The sequence below is a fragment of the Arctopsyche grandis genome, chromosome 13, assembly GCF_051622035.1.
Source record: "Arctopsyche grandis isolate Sample6627 chromosome 13, ASM5162203v2, whole genome shotgun sequence".
NCBI lineage: Eukaryota > Metazoa > Arthropoda > Insecta > Trichoptera > Hydropsychidae > Arctopsyche > Arctopsyche grandis.
Window position 1 is genome coordinate 17248293 of NC_135367.1, and position 24703 is coordinate 17272995.

Sequence of the window (24703 nt, forward strand, 5' to 3'; positions counted from 1 at the left end):
ATCAGTAGCTATGTATGTATTACATATGTTTGTGCAAAATTCTTCTTCACTGTATTTCGTAAAATATGTAATTTAGGTGTTTATTAACCGTGAAAACTATTCAAACTTTGTTAAAGTCAACATCAGTTATAAAATACGACCACTTTAATTTTCACTCTCGACTCAAAGGTATGCAATATGCAGCTAGCGTGAAGTCAACGTTGACTTTGACCACAGGTATTTACACACTTTACACGTACAAATTGCGCCGCAACCGATAGTTTAGCGTCGAACAGGTCAAAGTGCATCAGCGTCGCAGTTAACTTATTGTCGTCGTTTATGACATTATGACATTACGTCTGTTGCGCGCGCCGCTTCATGTAATAGTGGACCCACCATAGGTACTTGTGGGGCACGCGCGCTTCCAAGTTCAACCGCAGTCGACCTTTACCGCGGTACTCGGAACTACTATGTAGTACTTTCTTCTAATGAGCAATTGGTCACGTTCTTGACCGTTATTAGTCGCTTCGGGTGGGGTGAAAACGACAAGGTCGAGACGGTATTTGAAAAAAAATTAAATAGTAAATCCGTTGTTGGGCAAACGGATTACTCAAGCCAGGTGAACTGTTGAAAAATTACCGACTTACAATTAGTAGTTTGAGACGCCGACAAAGGGAAAGGTCGTTCCGACTACGCCCACGAGATCGCCGAGATGCACCATAGACTCGGTTGACTTATTAACCATTGATTGCGTCTGTAGTTCGAGCTCGTGGCATGACTAGCTTTTACCATGTTTCACTATTAATAATGGTAGAACGTGATATCCTCGTAGATTTCGAGGTGGAAACGCGTTCATGATTGAGGTGTTTGAATGGTGGGGAAATTGCTAGTTTGAATGGTGATAATGTGTGAGCTTCGGTTGGGCTTTGAACGGTTGTGGTTTGGATGTTTAAATGGCATTGTTCGGAATTGAGTATCGAACGTTTCTTATGTAAGGTAATTAATCTTTGCGTGTATTGTGAATGTACATATGAATAGTAAACAACGATTTGATTACTTTTGGTAAGGAAAACGGCTATTTTTAGCATCTGCGGTTTTTCTAATTACAATGGTTAACACTTGCCTTACTGTGTTAAAAAAATCCGCTAAACACCGTGCTTTACTCCAAGCATACAGTTGAAAATGTGTGTTTTAAGTTAAAATGATGCACAATCTACTAGGTTAATTATTGCAATTAGCTATAAAAAGCATTTTATCATGTATTGAACGTGGAATAATATAAAATTAGTGCAAGAAATGAAAAAAATAATGGCTGAAGCAGAGTCATCATTCCAAGGCGGATATCATTCTCACACTGAACGTTTAACCCCGTACATACTAAATCTCCCACCTTTCTCTCTCTCTCTCTCTCTCTCTCTCTCTCTCTCTCTCTCTCGAATCTGTGAGGCACGTGTATAATGGCCTTCCCGCGAAAATAATTATATCTGTTCATATTGATCAATGCTTTTATTTCATAATTGCATAATTCGAATCATAGAGGTTTTGATGATCGTAAAATATAAAGATCATGATACATAAAATATAAAGATCATGCATTCAGTATAATTGGAGAAATAAAAATTTAAATCCCGGTCACTCGCTATCCATCACAGTGCGACAAGTGTAAAACTATTGTTTCGATAATAGAGTGTTTAGAATTTAATATATTTGTTTATACATCTTTTAAATGAATTTCAATACAAAATGGATCATATACAGCCTCGGCCCAAAACTTTACTTGTCATATAAATTCTGTTGATTTTTTTATATTCCAATTATTTAATTTAATCATTTTATATGGTGTTGTATACAACGGTATATTTCATATCACGATCTGAACTAGTAAAAGGAGTTTATTTTCTGAGCGTCCACATTAAATGCAATTTAAATAAAATCTTAAACAAGCATTGATGTCATATAAAATTTGAATATGTCAGCATACCCTTAACCATTATAGAAACTATCAAAACGTCCACATGAAAGTTCATTTCGGTCAAAATATGTATATATGTATAATATATTATAAAATAATATGAGTCATGCATGCATCTCGAGCAAATGACACGGCATGCCCGAGATAAGTATCGTTGTTGTCGGTGGAGTTCTTCGACCCAAGTGGGTCAAGGACGGCTCCAATGCCACCTGCATCAGCAGACCAGCAAGAACGGCATCGGCCTTTCTTCGTCGATACGTAATAAACGGTAATTGACCGTAAACACTGCCGGTGAACTGTTCTTGTGGGTGAGAGCTTATGTACAGCTTATAAGTACACGTATATGGTATATACGATGGTTGGTTTTCGAGAAACCGCGAAAGTGCGACATTATATGTAAAATTGTGCACTATCGAATTTCACGATGTAATCGATAGGTGAATTTTGTGAAATTGGGTCATTTTTTTTGCTTGATTGTGTACATATGTGCGTATGTTGTATGGTAGGCCTTGATGATAGTTGTTTGATTTGCATATTGTATTTAGCTTATTTGGTAGTGTGGATTGTTTCTTTTTGAGTGGTCGGTCGATGGTGAGAAAGTGTAGCCTTGTGAATTGTTGTTGGAGTGTGGTTGTAAAAGTAGCTGTGATTATGATTAATTTGACGTTAGGTTTATATGTAGTATGTTTTCAAAATGTTATTTGATATACTATTTGAATTGTCACTTTAAATATTGCATAATTTGGGTCAGTGGTTATTTTTTTATTTTATCGAACTATACTGGAATCACTTTGAAACATAATCCTGCCAAAAATATCATACAAACCAGTGCCTTTTTAACCTTTGCATTTGTGGATCGATGAAACCAGAATAACTACATACGTACCTATTTCACAGCCTGTTAAAGCAAATAAAATTTACGTTATTTATTAAAGAAAAATTGTATACGACTATCTTAAAGAGCCAGATTCAATTCACAGTTGTCTGTTTTATTTGTCCATATCAAATTACTCATAAAAAAACTTCTTCGTTTTAAAAATACAGATTTTTTTTCAAAGCTGTATTTTATTAAGAAGGCTTTCAATAAAATACAGAAAACATAAATAAAAATAAAAGAATTAACTTACATATAATACGAGTCGGAGTTTAACTGAATCCAGACTAATTTAATAAAAAATCAATCAAACCACCATACTCATTGCCATACCTAATAAATCTAGGAAAGAGAGAATGGAGATTGTAACTATAGTAAGAACTACTTAAATTTACAAATAACTGTAGAGATCGAGTAAAGCGAAGAGGATCTTTTATTTGGAAAACAGATTCAAATTTAGAAGGAAAATCAATGAGATAATTGACAATATTGTAGAAAAAAATCAAATCATTGACGATCCTTCTATCATTAAGTTTATTCATTTTTAAATAAAACAAAAGATTGTCATACAAAGTTTAATGATAGAAGAGTTAATATATTTAAGTTAAAAATTATGTTTAATATATTTTAAAAAGAAAAAAAAAGCTTTAGAGTTGCAATTCTGAGCTTTTCGGGTATTCTTGAAACTTTTCGTGCGTCATGTCATGTCATACACTCAAATCGGAGGAAATCATAAATGTTATAGATGATTATAGAAATTTAAACAGTAAACATAAAGTGTGGCGCTGGCACTGATGAAACATAGTCAATTTTCAGTCAACGGTATTGAACAAGTGTGGACGGTTGATTGCATGCGCTACACATACGTTACAAGATATGTATGTATGTTGAAATGAAAATTGAAAGCGAACGTTGTAGATTAAAACGACTAAGTGGAGACTTATGTATGTCCATATGTACGCTATAGAGAATCTTACACATCAAAAAATACCTTGGAGTGCAAACACACAGAATCAAACGGCACGGCGTGCTTAGTTAGACTCTAGCTGTGAACGGGCGAGTCTTCATGTCATTGCTAATTCGTATGATCTTATTATTTCGACAAGTTTTACCTACATTTTTTCAAATATGGGCATCACCGTTATCGGTAAAATATCACCTAAAACACTCCAGAGAGTGAGTTTTGGCCTGTATCACCATAGCATATCATAGGTCTGCGCCCTACTCCCACTTAGATGTTGCAACTTTATACTCTCACTCGGTATTGTGAATATGAAGTAACTTGGCAAGGAATAGGAGCACTGACAGTAGTGACCCATGATCCACCGTTCGATTGAATCATGGTGGGTCTCATCTTCTGACTTCATTGCTTATCTAACTCGACATCTGACGACTACCAACGTGACAAGTGACCCCGCGGTGACTCCGACGTTTTCAACATCGTCGAAGAATTTATAATAAAACCCGCTTCTTGCGCAGCATCTTGGACGTTTCGTGTTCGTATTATAATTTATTGCCGGGGGATTCCAGGACACCTCTGAGATGATGAGGAACGGTCACGTTGTTGGTGTTGTCGGCTGTCGCACGCAAGTGTTAATTAACACTTTAATTACGCGTTGTCCATTGCCGGGTCGGTCAGTGCTTTGACGCTCTATCTAATGTGTTTTGACTTGAAGTATTCGTAGGTGCTTGTAATCGATGCATCATACTTGGATTCTTACAATGGCGGTATGTTTATCTAGACATGTTCTTTTTTTTGGGCTTTGAAAGTTGTGAGGTTCTTCCGGTTGGGTTTTTAGTATGTGGGTGAGAATGTGTTGAATCCGGACTCGGACAGATTGCTTTATTTGAAGAATGATTAAAATGTAAAATTCATCTTGTTCCTGAATATTTTTGGTAGTCATATTTGGCGATATATTTTTGTATGTACATACATACTTATGCATGTTTTGTAGCTGTCAGAATGTAACGATTTAAGAAGTAATTGATTCTGAATGTTTATAAATGTGTTAAAGATATTTATAACAGCTGATCTACACTTCAGTGATATTTGTCGTTTTTTTTTCTTTTGGGTTTGTCTTAAAAACGGTTTAAAAAGGTATGATGTATGTTCTTCTTCTTTTTCCTTTTGTCAACATTCTTGTCAATTAACAGCCATTATTATCTCTTACAGTTTCCTATTTCTCATCCTTATGCCGAGCAAACAGCGTTCCATACTTCTTTGGGGCTATAGTACTAAGAAAATTAGGCTTTATTATTCTTCTCGAATGCATTTTTATATTTACTGTAGTTAATCATCATCTTTTAGTCACGCACCATCAATTATTGGATAAAGTCTCTCATCCATTTCACCCCGCATATTTTTCTAATTTCATCAACTCAACATCTTTTTACTAGTCTTTTCTTTTTATCCTTTTAAATTCTCTCTGGTGCCTTCCTAGCACATCTCTTTTCTACAATTCGTTCATTATTCTAGCTACATATACTAGCGTTCATTATTATTTTAATATCTTCATTTTCTCCATCATATCCATTACCATTCTCATACTTCTTACCCACGTATTCCGTTTCCTATCTATCGTTATGCCGAGCATCCAGCGTTCCATACTTATTTGAGTACATTAGACATTTTGTATTGTCGTATGAATATGTAGTCCATAGTCATATAAATAAAAGCGAATTTTCCATTTAAAGAATTTTTGGTGTCAGTTTCTGAATGAAATTCTCCCATATTTACATATGAATGTATATTATCTGCATATATTGTTATATTCGGGACACTTATATTCTTAGTAGAATTTTTGAATGGATATCTTGAATATATGTATATTTATTACATATTTATAATTAATACGTAGATAAACGGAAAATGGATATGCAGTTAATTAAATGTAAAATCAGGATGGAAAATAATAATTGTAAGCGTGCCAAGCCCTACCTTGAAATTCTTAACATTTTTCTTTTATCTTTGACAGTATAAAATATTTTCTCGGAAATAAAAATTTCTGTGAAAAGCTCAAAAAAATATATGGAAGAAAGTGCTTTTTCAATATATTTTGAAAACTATTTTTAAAGTTAAAATATTTTTTTGTAATCAAATAATATTATTTGTAATTTTTTTTGTTAATATGAAATTTTTTTTTATGTATCGTTTTAAATGCCCAAGAATGTTTATTTTGATATCATTAGGTGTGTTAATTATTGCGATATCGTTATCGATACCTTTACATGTGGGAAATTAAATAATGGCCTCCATTTTGTTTTCGTCGAGTCATCATAAATCCACCAAAAGAATTCGAAATCAACAGGAAGGAACTGATATTTCATCACGGCACGCATTTTACACGTAAAATTTATAAATAAAATGACACCACAAATTTGGCAAAGACTCCAGCATCCAAAACAAATCGTCGTTTGATCGTTTCGTTCCGGAAGAGACCGTTCCGTTCGACTACCGACTCTACAAAATTGCACATCGGACACGCCACATTGCACACGATGATTTTTTTTCGCTTAACATTTTTACTCGTGCTGAAAATTGCGTAGATCTTATCTCGGGCGATGAAATTTTTACGATATAATTATTCGGTGAAATCCAAAAGAGCTTTTTTTCTAGCGTTCTAATTTTTTTTACACGTACACAATGAAAATGAAACGCGTACATACGCAACGGCAATAAAAGTAATTGGCTCATTTATTGTCTTGTTTTGTGATTAGAGTGAAAATATAAGTTGTAACATGATCGCAAAAAATTGGCATAATTGAAAATGATAGTATTAAAAAAATTAGAAAATTTAATACCTATAATCTTACAATGCACGTTCGTGCTGCAATACAATGAAAGACTTTCACTGTAACGAATTTAATTTACATTATTATTTTTTTATTATTATTTATCAATCGAATATCCTATTGATGGTTTTCAAATTTACGCAATTATGCGCGAGCGGCTCCGAACGGTATACATACATCTTACGCGTATAGCAATTAACACTCTCCGATCCGATTCTCGCGAGTGGCGGTTAATTGAATCGGATAAAGTGAACAATTATTAGTATCGGTGCCGGTGAACCGGTCCTCGAGATGGTATGCTGGATCTGTGTGTATTCTCATTTGAATTATAAACGCGTAATCCGGCGTGATGAATCCATTCTGATGGACTGTCGACTGGCTGACACACTGACGTGTCGGTGAGAACCTACATGTCGGTCTGTTTGTGTTGGATTTTAATTTTTGGATTGCGTGTTCGAATAATTGATTGTTTATTAGTTGCGTGCTGCACGATTTTGTGCGATGGTAATCATCTTGTGTGTGTGGTGTATTTTCATTGGAAATGTGTGGATACAATGAGAGGTGTGAAGTGAGTGAATCGACGATTAAATCTTGAATGGTGTAATTTATATGTGATTCTTTTCAGGTGAGTGTGAATTTTCGGTTTATCTATAAACGATTGATGGTCGATTGAGTGCTAAATTCCAGAAAGAGTAGAGAATTTAATAACTTAAAACATTTTGCTTAGTTCATCAACTTAATGTATTTGTGATCTACCTTGCTTCCTTCTGTAGTCTTCTGGGTACTATACATATATTCAGATTATAATTTTAGATTCTGACCCTTCCTCTTTTCATCAAATTTTTATATCTTCACATTTTCATTATATTTGCTGGTTTTATCATGTACATACATACGTGCCTATAAACTACTGGGTACCATTTTATATTCTGCCACTTCCCTTTCCATCCAATTTTATTATAATATGTTCACTTTTTCTATTTTATTTGCTTTCTCATGAAATACACAAAAAATGTGTATTGCTGTATGTTTCTTTGCAGTATATTTACTAAAAACTTTATTTTGAATCGTCTCCATCATCATTTACAACCATTCACCTTCCACAGCCCTTCATCCAGAAGAGCTCTCACACATTCTTCAATTCGTCTCTGTTTTGAGCAACTCTCATACATCTCACCCTACACATTTTCCTAATTTCATTCACCCATCTACCTTCTGGCCTTTGCCCTTTTACATGCATCCTTTTATTTCCTCTCGAGTACCATCCAAGTCCACTCTTCTAGCTACGTGATCAGACCATTGCCATTTTAACGCCTTCACTCTCTCCACTATATTATATTTACTACCTTTGTCATACTTTTCACCCACGTATTCCGTTTACCATCTCTCCTCGTTAATCTGATCATACAGCGTTCTATACTTCTTTGAGTGCATATAATATTGAATCATATATGAACAATGAACGGCACCCTGGTTTACTTATAACTTATGATATACACATTTATACGTTTCGGATATTCAGAATCTAGTGTTGGTATGTACTTTGTGTAAATATACAAGCAAATTGCCCAAAGACGTATTTAAATTTTTTGATAGTATCACTCAATGACGCTCTTTTGATGAAATGATATAGCATAGCATTACAAATTGTATTGCCTCTTGGCGCAGGATAGATAAGTGTTAACTAGGAAATTATTTTGTATTAATTTATTACATGCCCTGTTACAAATCACCAGCATTCTGAGTTTCTCATTCTACTATTTGTTTCACAGTTACGCCGGCACCTTAGAAGTGACACGGTTATTAACTACAGGTAGTTAACGCGTTCACTGCCACGGACACCGACAGTTCGAAGTTTTTCACATTATTTGTCCAATTAAGGAAAAAATATCCGATACATATAAATAAATGTATGCAAACGGTACAAGAAAGAGGTGGCTCGTAAACGACGAGCATTCGTGGTAATATGGTAATTTGGTCAGATCGTAAATTGAAACGAGACGGTAAATTTAACCAAACTAATGTGTATGAATGAATGAAATTTGTATTTGGAGTTTGGGTGTACTCGATTGTAAGTATTCATATATTTATTTTTTAATTAAAATTTATTTGTGGATATTGATTGCGTCCGGCGTAGACGTGTTAAAATCCTTCCATTACGAAAGGTCGATAAATTCGAATCTCATTTGTGCTCGTTAGGAAATCGACCGAAGGGATATTTCATTAGGAAAAACATGCATTACGGGTCATTATATCAGTTACGGATGACCTGTTTGGTAAAATATATGACCCCTTTTGTATGTACCTGTGCGTACTCCGGCTCTCGGGATCTTACCGTTAACTCTATCGATCCGAAACGGGCCCTAGGGCCCTGAAAAGGCACTTAAAACTGTCATAGACGAATGTACCAATTTTAAATGCTCGTATAGTAATCTTCTTATGAGTTGGTCAAAGTAAAAAAAAGCTCACCGGTTGATCGTGTTTTACCAATTAGTTTGTGTAGGCTTATGCGATGTTGACCCTAAGGTGAATCTTTATATCTATTTGAGAATCGTTTAATTATTAAAGTTATTGAGTGTATGTTATGTATATAATGCTTATGCATATATTGGGTTTATTTAGGTTTAGGATGATGTGTAGCTTTGAGGTCAAAATATGGTTCGAATTTTGCTATAATTTGACGTCTCAAGTTGGTAAAGTCTATGTTTAGACTTTTTGGTTCTATTATATTGTCTTTTTTTAATGATAAAGAACTAAAGGTTTGTTTAATGATCAAATGAAAAAACCTTTGTTATTCTTATACATATTTTAACAATTCATCTTGTCTTATTTTAGGTATAACTTGTCTTTTTATTTAACTTAAACTCAAAATTCTATCAAACGGTATAGGAATTAAAAATTATAAGTGGTCTTTATACGGATTCTATTCATAATTAATATTATACATATGACAAAATCATTCTTTTCATGACAAAATTATAATTTTATTTTTTTTCGTAATGTAAAGTTTAATTCAAGAGATAACAATTAAAATAAAGTTTTGAATATTTGCGAAGAGGATATGAATGTAGTGACTAAGTAACCTGTAAATGGAATCTAATATTATTAAAATTTTGATTATTTAATAATTTAATCGAAATTATATTAATAAAAAATAAATAATGTAAGGTCGTGCTCTAATATTAGGAACATGTCCTTACATTTGTTTTCTGTAAAAACTCTAAGGTCAAATTTTAGCACACGGACTTTATAAATGCTACAAATGGTGCTTCTAATTCGCCATATGTTGTCAAAAAAAATGCTCCAAATGAGCGGAAATAGGTGTAACCGGATCATTTAGATACACTACATACATAATATCATTTAATCGTCAATCCATTATAATGTCATTAAACATCTGAAAAAAATGCACTATTTGATTACCTCATGTCCTTAAATTAGAGCAGCTCTCGATAAGCTTCTTTATAACTGATCGGAAAATAGTTATCGTACGTCTCCAAAACTATCAGAAGACGGCGAGTGCATCCAAAACCAATTTAAACCTGACGCTTTTAATTTAAAAATAATTAAATTTATGGACTTGACCCTTTCTCCTCCGCGTTTTTAATTACTGATAATCGCTTCAGGATATCGGTGAAAGTGCATAATCAATGTGGTCAAAAACGGATGTGATGCAAGAACGTTAGCGTCGTATTACGTTCTCAACACCTTGCGCGCTCTCCTCGCTATCATCACGCCCCATCTCGATAACCCTTTCGTGCGTCGTTTATATCAATGGCTCTCGATTGAGTTGCCGCGATAGCATTCATAGTTTTTAGTTCTTCTTCTTCTATCTGAATAAGTCGTGGGCTTCCAGGAAGTCGTGAGTTTCCCGTGTGCGCGTTGTAGAGGCGGTTCCTTAATTTTCCCAGGTGATTTATAAGGTTACAAAGAGCCATTGTAACGCCTTAAAACGTTATCATTTCAACACACGCTTACGTATGTATGAACGATGAATAATAACGATTAATATTAATTTTGTTTTTTTTTGTTTCAGGCATGAATATGGAGATCTAGCATCGAGGTGTTGACTAGTGAGTTTTTGAATAATGAATATTATTATTTTGAATATTCCGTATCTCTTATTTTATTATACATTTATACATATGTACATCTACATATATGTATATAGTGTGAGACTTGACAAAATTTTACAACATTTTACTTCGATTAGTCATAGTGTGATTATTTTTTGTTTCAATTTTTCATACTCATTGTAAATTTGTAAAAAAAATATTTTTGACTTTTAAAATTGGCTAGATAATTAAAATTAAATTTAGTATTGTAAAGCAGCAATAAGCCACAATCGATAGAAAAATCATAAGATTATTGATTTCAATACTTACTTTTGGCACAGCAATGCTACATTTTGAGTTAAAGACTGTAAAAGCCAAAAATCCGTTAAAAGTGCGCATTTTTTAAACGCTCATATTTCATAAACGCAAAAAAAAACATCGAAAATATTTGTCATTATCGAATTCAGTGGGTTAAACTTAGTAGAGATCGATTAATATCCGATCCGGTAATATATATATTTTTTCATCAGTGTAATTATGTACATATATATGTACATACATATGTCATTTTGAATGATTTCGCTATATTTATTGAAAGGATTATTTGTTGATTTTAAACGTGGTATCTACATACATGGCCTCGATGTGAAGCGTGTGTGGTTTATTTTCGACGGTTCAAAGAATGCATTTTATTCCAATGCAATGTTGAAATATACGGCTCAATAATAGTCAATCGTTCACGAGCATCTTTTAATTCTATGATGATGCAATCGCTTTTATGTACGGTGGCGCAATTAATTATCGATTTCTTTTCAGTCTCCGTTTGCGGTCACAGTTGGTCAAATTCAAAGTCAAACCGGTCAACGCGCGATGACATATTTCAAAAATAATGTTTAAGATACAATGTAAGTTTCGTGGTCGTTTTATCAAATAACGAACGAGGAAAATTCATGTGAAATTTTAATTATATAACGAAATCATAATATACATAGTATGTTGTTCGAATAAATTGTCTCGGCAAATTGTAAATTTTATTTGGTAATTTTTTAAGGCATCAAATTAAATGGCCAGTTTTTAATCAATTTTGGTAAGTATACATATATGTAAATCAGTTTTCAGTCAGTATTTTATTATCAAAATGGTCAGTATTATATTGTTAAATATCAGTGTTAATAGCAAATAGACAGTATAAAAATAATAAAAATTCACGTACATACGGCAAAATAAAATTGCAATGCCTGTTGGATGGAATTGTCTATCAAGATTGTATCAACCTTGTGTTGATACCTACGAAAAAGTAATACTGGCCATTCTCCAACCTAAAACTTACCATTTGACATTAATACTGACCATTTAATATAAATACCGACCTTTTATTATTTACACTGACCACGTATTCTGTCATTTTTAGTCATTTTTAATGGTAGAACGTGTGTAGTTTGATCCAATTTCAAATAGTTTTTTGATTTGTGACTTCGAAAAAATTTTAATGAATATTTTTGGGAAATTCAACACCTTTCGCATGGTATCTACATTTTTAAGATTTGTGTTGTAATGTTAAAATTATGATTGCAAATTACATCATTTTTAGGATATTTCTTATCAATCTGTTGTTGTTTATCATTTTTCATATTAAATTTTTGACTATCAAGTACTATTCAAGTACATTATATCATTGTACTATTGACTATCAATTAAATAGCAATTCTGATTTTTTTTTAAATATTAATTAAATTTTCTATATATTTCTATTTATTCTTTAAGAAAACCGTAGCTAGATGCTGTGAAATATTTTAAATATCCCTGCCAATCGAAATAGAGACGTCAAACGATGAAAAATAAAAATTACAATAAGTACGCACGCAAGGTTCAAATCGAGCAAACGCCATTCGAAGCGTCAATTATCCATTGGCGTTTTATGACCCTTTTTATTGATCGGTATTCAACGAGAATGAAAAAAAATCAATGCTCGATAATTATTGATCGACGAATGCTGTATCTTTTCATTGTGACCTTGAGATCATGACGAACTTCGATTTTTCCGGGAAATTCATCTGGTTTGCCTCTGCCTTTTGATTTATTCCATGCACAATTTAGTCAGAAAATCAACGGGTAATATGCATCGGAATGCGATGCGGGTTTTACCGATGATTTTAAACGACTTTTTTGTGTTTGAAGTCTTGGAATTGAACTGCCGATGCGTGGTGTGTTTGAAGATACGTACATACATATGTATGTTACAGGATCAATGAATTAACTCGGATTTTCTTTGACAGCGCGCTACTCTGATAGTACGCACGGATAGTGTAAATATTAATTTCGAAATTTCATGAATGAAATATCTTATCATTGCTATATGTACATATACATATCAGCATTTAAAAATATGTTTGCTTTATATTACTTGTTTACGCTTACTATCTCGCTTCCTAACAAACCTGGTGATTCAAAACTTGGAAGGTGTTTCGATGTACGATATGTTGTGACTCAATATCCATAGTATTTGCTTTTGTTATTTATATTTATTTTACAACTCAAGTAGACACTGACGGGTTAACCTTTGGGTTATCAATAGTGTGTGGAAAAGTAATGGTCGAACTTAATATTCTCGGTTGTTTGAGTCATCGATTTGCCTCGGGTGTAGAAAAAAGCTGAATCAAATCGTATTATTATAGTAATAAAGTTCAAGTGCATATTTAATATTGTATATCATAGTCCAAAGATTTCAAAATGTTTTATCAATTTTCACTGGCTGCACAATATGATTGTATGTAATTTAATATTTTTGTTCAGATTGGCGAACCGTTACAGTATAGCATTTTTTTTTATATTTTTTGTCATTCGTTCACTGGAAAATTGTTGTTCTTGTTTTGAAGAAGCGCAATATTGAATCGCTTTTGTACAAATGAAAGAAAAACGAATGCCGCGACACGATAATTTTATCCGCTTGTGGTTTTCATCAACCAGTGCATGACTGATGGACCATTATGTATATTATATACATACATACGTACATATAATTTTTTTAATTTTGTCGCAAAATTACTAATTTTTTTAATAGAAACCGTGCGTTAAAAAAAAATTATAAAATGACAAATATGAAATACTGGCACTATTGAAAAATATATTTTTGTGGGACGTCTTTGGTTACTATATCGTTAGATGATGAAATCTGTCCCATTTACCACATCCTTGCCAATAGCAATTGTGCTAAGGTTTAGGTTAGAATTCATAAACCGGAAGTAGTAGTTTTTTTTAAAACAATATTTCATTATTTTATTTCGACGTTTTAAATAATTTTCTTGATATTTAATGTGTATAATATATGTATGTATGCATATAGTGATTTTAAGTATTAATTTTTTTTAACAAAATCCGACAATCGGAAGTAGCACTTTTGTCTTGTGTAAGTTTCCCTACATTTGCGCTCAATTTGTATCGAAAATGGTCTCATGACCGATATGTGTGAACGTGTATGTACACATATATGTAGGTACGTTTCATTATCATATTTTGTTTTTTATACTTCTTGTATTCCTCAAATTCATAGAAAAAGTAATGCGTTGGTCACATCCGAATTTTTTTTTTTTTGGTTTATTTTATACGACAAGCCAAGTATGTAAGCTACTACATATATTGTATATGTACCCTAAACATAATATTAATTTTATTTTATTTTTTGTTTTCTCCCTCTCTTATTTTATTTTATTATTTTATTATGTAGGCCATTGTGGCGCATTAGGTTCTCCCTGTAATGCCACAATGGTCAAAACACGTTAAATAAATAAATTATACATATGTGTACATATTTCTATGTTTAATATATGTGTATTTTTCGCTTAAATGTCATCGTTATCATTAATCACGCTGGAACAGAAATGTTTGGCATAACCTTTACTTATAATAATATTTTAATATATCACAGATACAGTTTTATTTTTATTTTATGAAATTTATTTTTACCAAGGCGATACTTTTAGCCAACTTTGTATATTTTCACTAAGTGGAAATTTATAATATTATTATAAATTTTAAATTAAATTCAAATAATTGTGATAAATTAGGGTAGGTGGGAAATTTGGTAGATTCCATTTTAACTTTGAAATTATATACATATACATAAATAGCCTTAAATAGGAAACGATTGCGACTCGACTCCTCAGTTGCTGGCTTATAAAATATATGTATATCGACTTGCTCTACATATATATATATATATATATATATATATATATATATATATATATATATATATATATATATATATATATATTGCGTTATATTTTTATATAATATTTCTAGTTTGTAATTGTTAATCTACATATGCATGAGCGATTGGTATTGTTCGATCAGAGTTCTAAAAAAATAAATCAGAACGACTTTTAAATCTATAAACAATAATGTAGTCAAATTATTAACATATTGTGACGTCATTGATTTAATATAATATATGTAGTACATACGTATTTACATAATTTCCATGAATATTTCATCACCGATATGCTTAGCTTGTAGCTTTTGTTTTGATTCGTTCCATTTCCAATATTATTATTGATACATCAATCAATCCCTCAGACCCTTAACCCAGTTTAGCAAAGCTTTCGTTGCGCACATATAATAATGTAATTTTAGAATCTGAGATCGAATCACGAACACTGATCAGAATTTGGTTCATGGCTTTCATAAATCACACAATCTGCTGAAAAGAGAAGACGACAGATCCTATATATTCAATCGTGAAAGGTTTTAACGATAGCAATATATTTTCAATCGCTTAGCAGTGAGTTTTCAATTACTAATTCCCCGATTTTATTAGCTTTCCGTTAGCCCGGTTGGGAATTAACGCGATTATGAACGCTATCGTGCAAAAATAATTATAATCTTACGCGATTTTTCCAAATCCGGTTCATCTTTATCGACCGCAGTTTAATGTTATCAATTTGTCCGACGAAAGCCGCCCACTTCGCGTGTATTATTATTATTAAGGCGAGCGCACACTCTCCTGCTCGCTAATTAATTAATTAATTAATTAGCTTGCACGGCATGTATAATTAGTAAATAAAATATTAATTACAATTAATCGAGTGTAACGTGAACCGTTATTTATCGACTGCGCTCGCTTCGGATCGGTTTGAAAAAAAAATCGTAATTAATATTATTACTATGTTGTGCTTGTTTGCTTTTTATTGCTCCGTGTTCAATCAGAAAGTTCACGTTGTGTTTTTATTTTACGTTGTTTGTGTATTGTATGCTTTATGAGATTCTTTACAATGTTTGTTGATTCGGGTTTTAATATATCCAAGATGGCATAAACATCTTATATGAATGTATATGTACATATATTAATTTTTGTACAATACTGATAATATTAGTCAACCAAATAAACCATATATACATACATATAATTCTTTGCTAATATAATATAAAATATTTGTGTTTGCTTTTGTACTGTGTAAAAAAAAATGTTTCATTGGAAAAAATTTCATACAAAATCAATTCGTCTAGAAAAGTGCTCTACATACGTATTTATTAGAATTTATTTATTATTTTATGAGACTTATTAAGAAAAAATTCCATGTACATATGTATTTGTAATATCATCATAATTATCATTTACAGTCATTCACTATCCACTGTTAGATAAAACTCTTTCTAATACGCCTCCATTCGACTCTTTTTTGAGCATAGTACATATATCATCATCATCATTTACAGACATTCATCATCCACTGCTGGATGAATGCTTCTCCAACACGCTTCCATTGGTCTCTGTTGCGTAACTCTTATCCATATCTCACACCACACATTTTTGTAATTTCATCCACCCATCTCCCTCGCAGCCTTATTTTCACAATTTTATATTAATTCCAGCACTTCTTTTGTCTACTTTTTGTCCATTCCATAATCTTTGAATCCATCCACACTGGACAGCGGATGGTGATTAGGGCAATATGCTTTTGGGGCACTTTAACGACTTTACTTTATGCTTTTGGGGCACTTTAAGCACTTTAAACGACTTAATATAAAGAAATTTTCATTATTGGAATTGGGTGGTTTTCATAATATTGACAGTCGGGATTTTAATAATAATAATAAAAATCTTAAAACATTAATCCCCATTCTTAAATCATTCTTAAACATTAATCCCAACACTTCCAATCAAGATCTTCTAACAGATACAATCAAGATCTTCTAGCTCTTCAATATCTGATCAGCGTTAATTTAGTATCCTCAAATTATCTAAATATTGTAGCAAGTATTTTTTAATGCATCGGGCTAGACTTGGCTCACTTTTGATAGCCGGTCTTTCCATCTCGGGATTAACTAACCGAAAGGAAGTCAGGTCCGATGCGGGAGTCTGATCACGCGCGTGAGTGTTTTGGGAACGAGTCAAATTTGAATTCAATTTGATCGACGTGGGTCAAATCCATTACTTTATATGTATATTTTCTCACTTGCCATCGCATTCGTATGCATCTGACGATGGACAGAAACAAACATCGAGCGGGTACTTCGAATCAATGATGCATTTCGGTGAGGTGTTTACGTGCATATTCGTATGCGTATGATACGATCTCCGAGCCGTTTTGACTTTCCCCTTTTCTGACGAGGCGGGCCTCAAATTGGATTAGTGCAATATCGAATGGTATTTGAACTATGTATGTATGTATGTACATTGTATGTGTTATTATTGGGTTCGTGTTGTATCAAACGAATATCAGGTTCAGTAGAGAATATTTTTCATTCGTTTTTGTCCATTTTGCACATCGGATATGCGGCTTCTTATACCTGTGCATGGTTCGGTGCACTCTTCTATATACTACATTGAGAATTCGCCAACGTCACGACCGCGGGACGAGAGGTCGGCCGGTCATCTCGACCCCCAAAAAACCACCAAAAACACATCGAAATAGTCCAATCGGACACACTTCAACCATGCAAAAAAGCACAAGTGAACGATCATGATTGAAGATAATGCGGCCTCAACCTAAAAATCCCTCGAACTCCCACTGAGCGAGCGAGATCCTCATCACCATCATCATCATTTTCGTCGTACTTATTTTTCACATTACGTATTGATAGGCTTACCATATATGCCCCGTTTGACGGGGACGTCCCTATTAAAGCAGTTTTTTCAATTTCGTATAATAGTGCAGTTTGAATTCATTTATGTACTTGCATAATTAATCTACTACTACATTTATTCAGTGTTTGTTTAGTTATCCACTATATGTATGTAAATCCACAGCTTTCAGTTTAGAAAAATCGAATTTGAGATACTATCTCTTAGGATGGAGTTTCAAAATCTCTTAGGATGGATAAAAGATTCAAATACCTGGGTACTTGGCTGAATGAAGAGATGGACCCAGATGAAGATCTAAGAATCCGCATCGAGATGGCTAGAACAGCATTTGTAAAAATGAAGGCGGCGCTTACAAACAAGCATCTCAATCTTCATACGCGGTTGAGATTCGCGAAGAGCTACGTCTGGACAGTATTACTACACGGATGTGAGACGTGGACTCTGAAAACCAAGATGCTCAGCCGAATCGAAGCTTTTGAGATGTGGGTCTATAGGCTTTTGCTGAAGATTCCGTGGACTAAAAAGATATCAAACGAAGCTGTCCTCGGCATGATGGGGAGAGGCAGGGTACTTGTTTCTGTCATCAAGCGGAGAAAGATGGAGTACCTCGGACACATGATACGGGGTCCAAAATACGAATTTCTCCTTTTGATAACCATGGGGAAAATACAAGGAAAAAAATGGATTGGCAGGAAAAAGTTATCTTGGCTTCGAAACATGCGCATGTGGACCGATATGAGCGCCAAAGAGCTGTTCCGAGCCGCTGAAGACCGATGCGGATATCTTCAAATAATCGACGAGGTGGTCGCCAACGTCCGGATGCGGACAAGGCATTAACAAGAAGAAGAAGAAGGTAGGAGTGCATTTGGATGAATGAACGCCGTTTTTAAATCAAAAATGCCACTTTGGCGGAAGAAAAAGATCTTCAATCAATGTGTTTTGCCAGTGATAACGTATGGATTTGAAACTTGGATATTGAACTCCAAGATGCTACTGAAAGTCCAATGCACTCGAAGTAGTATGGAACGCTGTATGCTTAGCATCACGAGGAAAAACAGAAAGCGGAATACATGGGTGAGAAGTATGAAAATGGTAATGGATATAGTGGAGAGAATGAAAAGATTAAAATAGCAATGGGCGGTCAAATAAAATAGCAATGGGTAAAATAGCCACATTTGATGTTTCCCAGTTTTAGAGTTGAATAGTATGGTAAACCTACTTCTTATTAACTTTATGCTCATTTTCAAAGGGTTTCGATCGGGTCATTTGGATCAGTGGACGACACCTTCGTGTCGATGGCCATCATATTCCATGGCAAATTGCCTACAGACCGGAGCGAAGGTGTTGATTGTGTGTGTCCGAGATGTACAAGAAGAGCCACTTTGATCCACAGAGCCCTCGAGCGAGCATAGAATCTAAGCGTAGTGCATAATTTATGCAAAACGAGCAGTGAACCGCCATTAACTTCACTTATCTTAATTCAGACGAAGCCGCTGAAGGGGCATAGTAAAGTGACCACTCTCGTTTTTATATCGCCTCTGTGTACCTTGCCTAGGAACATAGTTATTGAATTAAATTGCAGCAGCTGTAGGCCAAATTCATCTCGTAGATGCAGTTCGGAGCAGTGTTTATTTGCATATGTACGTATGTATGTATGTATTTATGTATGTGCATCCTCGCATCTCGATTTGATTTCTTATCTCGAAAGAGTGCATTCGTGCACTTTTCGTACGTATATAAAATTTTATTCAACTTTTCAACGGTCGAAATACAAATAAACTGAACGAGCTCGATGCATTAGCGAAATTTGTTCGCATTTGCATATCGGATGTATCGCAGAAGATTTGCTTTGGTAATTTTTGCATGCTTAAAGTCAACCTTTTTCATTATTCATATATGTATGTACAGGGTTGCAATGAAAAAAAACTTCATATATTGTTACTATATACATACTACATATATACATATATATAAAATTGAATGTCTGTTTTGTCTGTCTGTCTCGTATAGGCTCCTAAACCGCTTAATCGATTACGATGGAACTTTTAGGATTTGTTGTATGCATGTCCGGAAAGATTACTGTGAAAAAAAAAACGAGAAAATACCTCTTAATAATAATATTCGTAAATACGATTTTACCGATGCGAAAGTATGAAGCGCCATTGTGTAGTTAAGGAAATATGTTTGTTGGCAACCGCGTTAACAGTTTGGTTTATGACGACACGGCGTTGAAGAGACGTTACTCCATGGCGTTGAACTCCAACCATCACTTGAAACGGGAAGGGAATGGGAACGGGAAAAACGGGAATGAGTGGCATTTCAACGCAATAATTTCAAATGTTTTCGCGTCGCGACCTGCGTTGTTAGTCGTAAAATAAACAAACAATTGAATAATTTCACTCCATTTTTCCGACAAATGGGAACGGGGACGAGAACGGGAAAGCAATGGGAACGGGAACCGGAATTGCATGCGTTATTGTGGCATTGCAACGCATGCCGGGTTCAGCTAGTGCATTAATAAAAAGCGATATTACACCCTCTTTTAATTACATATATTTCAGTAGTAAGAATATTGAATTGTTAATAAATTTGGACAAATATGTATATATATTTAAAATTTGTTAGGCATGAGATAAAATTACGGATGATTGATGGTAAACTTCTATACAAGGCTGTAGAGTCGGGTCGAAGTCGTGGAGTTTGAGTCGTAAAAATAAACCGACTCTGACTCCTTTCATTATTATTTTCTTTAATTAATAGTATTACGGTATGTGTCATATAGTCTCCAATTTTACTGAAATAAATACACTAATAAATTTAAATTTTATAATTTATTTATAAAAATAATGATTTTAAATTACATTATAAATAAAATCGTTGAATTGCAGGTATTTTGATGTTTTGTGGCCAAAACTGAATTATTTCCTCATTATTTTTTTAGTATAATTTTTCGAATTGATTTATTTGTGTATGAAATTCATACACACACACTATTAATGTACTTACTTTTTATTTATACCTATTTCATTACTAATAATTCAATAAATTGTGCTAAATGTCAATTTTCAATGATTTTTGTTAATGATGAGTTGGCATGAAATGTAGATCTTATTAAAATCGTTCAAGTTGGAGTTCAAGTTGGAGTCGTATTCGAATCATATAATAAAGTCAGAGTCGAGGCCGATACATTTTGATCCAACTCCACAGCCCTGCTTTTATGTGACAAATATTACTTTATTCCTATCATTTTCAATGTTCCAAAGATTAAGCACTAAAATAATTTTCCATTCTGATTCTAAGAAATTAACATATGTACATACATTGTAGGTACATTTAAAAACATATGACCGTACTATGTATGTATGTACATAAGTCGACCGTTTATACCTATGTATATAAATCATGCAAACCTACATACATATTATATGTACATATAAACGACAATTTATAGATACTTTGGCTTAACTGTTGGGTCATTGATCTTACACTCTCCTTATTTATATCTACATATGTACATACATATACGAGTGTTCACAGTTTGTTTTGCTCCATATCTACATATCTATTTTTAATACGCGCTCATATATATGTACATACATATATATGTATGTGCAAGTGTTTTGAGCGAGTTTTCTCCGAGTTCGTCTCACGATGATGAGTCCTTTGTTGATTTTGATCTGTTTTTTGTGCAGCAGATCAGCTGTACACCAGATGTTTCTATGGGAACACGTCGTGCTTCACACTGTAAAATGCAAGCAATCTCGTAAAATGCTGCAGACACATACTCTCGTATGCAAATTTATAATTTACACGACTTGTATGTGGTTGCAAGACTATAGCAGTCCATAACTTACATAATAGTAACAACGCATTGTAAAATCGTTCCTGCGAGAGTGAAGTCGTATCTGTATAAATAAAAAAATGTAGCTTAAATTCTGCAGATCTACCATTATATTTAAATAGTACTTGTAGAGGTGCTAACTTATTTAGGTGTTGTGATTGACGCAATCGAAGTGGGATCTGATCGGGTCAGCAGCTCGCCGAAAGCGTGTCATCTGATAAGCCGAGCGAAATTGGTCTACTATTATTATTGTTGATCTAGTCGGCAGATTCCGACCTGTCACAGGTGTTAATTGGCAATACCAAGTTTGGACGGTGATGATTTGCGTTAAATTTTGTGACTTTTTTGCTTTGTGTCATTCGCGGTGTCAGCTGTTCGGGTCGCGGTCCGTTTTGACGTGAACATGTGTCTGCAGTCTGATGCGGGACACTCCTTCATATCTTCATCCACGGCTTTTCATTTTGTCTTTTTATTTGTTTGTTTCGTTTGGACGATCTTGTTTGAAGGTTTTTAATCCTTCGTTCTGCCATTAATGTCTTTGGGCTCTTCTTTGTTTTTGGGTTCGTCAATTCTCGTTCTGGGAATCTTTTCTTAGCGTTTGGATATTTAACTTTTTTTGTATATTATTTTTGTAATACCTAATTTAAATTCATTCTTAATACAAGACAACAGACTTACCTGTTCCTTTAAAAAAAAGTTTTATGTTAATTTGTTAATCTTTATACAATTCTCTTTTACATTTTTTGGACGAATGTCGTGTTTCATTCTTTCTTGTTATAATGTAAATCAAATATTTTTCTGCTAATTTTGTTATATTATTATGGGAATTGCGATATACATCCATATGTTTGTATACCTACATATACATATACATACATACATATAAAGTACATACTAGGGTTTCTGATTTTCCGGACTTTTTCAACTCTCAGGATATGATATGGAGGTCGGGATCATTCCTGGGATTCCCTTAAATCCCGGAAAAATATATCAAAAAAATATTTATTTAAAAAAAAAATTATGTTATTATAAAAGTAAATTTATTTTAAATAGCTTCTTAAGTATACTAAAATATTTAAATGAGAATCCGAAAGTCTATTTATATATTTGTCAAAAATATTTCATAAATGGGAATAGTTCTTTCAGTTTTGGTTAAAAAAAGACGAAAATATATATTTTTTTAAATTATTCGTTTTTTCTTCTAAGCTATTCCTACATTCCTATATTTTCATTACTTTTTTAATGTCGAGGCTATTTTTATTAACGTTTGTAGTTTTATATTTGATAACTCTTTATTTAATTTTTCATTCATCGTCAAAGCCACAATTGTCTCATCTTCATCAGAATCTAAAATAGTTTCTTCCATCGAGGATTCGTCAATACAAGAAGGGTACACTCGCTTCATATGTATTTAGTTTCATCGTAGGATATACATATGTACATTCGCCTTTACTATCAAATTTAAAGATCGTTTTGAACGAAATATTTTTCCCAGGAATCGAGAATTCCGTTAATTCCCGGGAATTTCTGCCCAAGGTCCATCCGAGCAGAAACCTTAGTACATTACTTTATTATTTACTTTTATTTATTATAAATTAGTACTTACATACATACGTACATAGTCCTCCAAATATGATATCATCTACACGAGTAATAATCATGATTAATACAATTTCTTGTTTTTCAGTGTTAGTTTTTGTTCTACTGATTGAATTTGGTATCATTAAATCCGTCTAATTTATTTGAATTTCTAAATATGTAAATTACTATCTGTTTCCTTGTAGTATAATAAACATTTTATTATACTACCATACTAAAGATTGAAGTCAAAAAGTAAATAAATAAAATTATTGTATTATTATATTGTTCCTCAGGAAAAGACTACATTAATTGTCTGTAAAGTGACCTACATATCGATAGTTTTAACAAGTTCATCTGAAAACATTTACGATACATCGTAAATCTGAAAGAATTTTATGATAAACAAGACAACTCGACGTGAAATGATAGAAAGTTTGTTTTTCATGGTTTTGACATTGATTTAAAATTACGAGTAGACGTTAAAGTCATCGTGCTATTTTCCTGCATACAATATATTGAAATATTGGCACTCCTATATACATACATATCTATGTATTAAAATGTATGCACATATTTATCTATAGAGTGGGTGAAAGTAGAATGCGTGAATATGTACTCGTATTCTTAACGTTTACGTATTAAATTTTGAATGTTTCATTATCGAAAGAAAGTACGCGGTTTGTCATTGTACATATTATATGTACAATCGATTTCTAGCTGGAATTGAACTCAACACCTTTTGACGAACGGACTTGTTCAGCTACCGGCATTATCATTGAATATGTCGTGCCACCATACATACATAACCATAGATCAGAGGATCTTAACCGTTTAAATTTGTATAAAAAAACTTCAACTTAAAGGTGTCAATTTTTGTCATTTCCTTCTCGAATTTTATTTTAATTAAATTGAAACTTACATACGACTTCCAAAGACAGATACATTTAGTATTCCGTACTATGTTAAATGGATATTTGTATTGTTTAGTACCACAGTGTTACACTGCCAGCATTATAGCTCGGTGGTTGGGCTAACGCCAACCACCGAGAGGTTGCCGAGTTAAAGCTCTGGGTTGATCTCGATTAAAGCGAATTTATTCGAAGTATTTCTGCAGTGCTGCTGGTCAAACTTAGATACTTGTGACTCCAAGACGATCGTTTCCTATAAGAATATTCCAATTTATCTGAAACGGTTCCTCATCAAATTGGCAAAACCATCTTACCTATTATTGTCACTATTTGAATATGATTTCAAATTCATAATCTATAAATTTAAATATTTACAAGTTTAATACCATATGTGTTACTCAGGGGTAAAACCCGTAATAGCATCATAGTAAAGATTTTCAACTTTAACATGAAACTTTTTCCTATATTATTCGTCTTTCACTCAAAAATTTTGAGTGCACATTTTATTATCAAATAAAAATAAATCTCATAAATCTGTCACTTCTTTGGCATGAATGATGTTCATTAACTAGTTTCGTCACACATTAATTTTTTATCGAATAATTTTCGCTTTATCA

The 24703-nt window shown here is 33.1% G+C and overlaps 1 protein-coding gene across 1 annotated transcript in view; it reads left to right on the top strand.

Moving 5' to 3' along the window:
- Positions 1-24703, top strand: part of cv-c (RhoGTPase activating protein) — a 297593-nt gene that overhangs the window by 42243 nt on the left and 230647 nt on the right. Inside the window, exon 4 of the mRNA XM_077445087.1 lies at positions 10654-10690. The gene's annotated coding sequence lies outside the window, so the exon portion shown is untranslated. The remainder of the gene's footprint in view (positions 1-10653; positions 10691-24703) is intronic.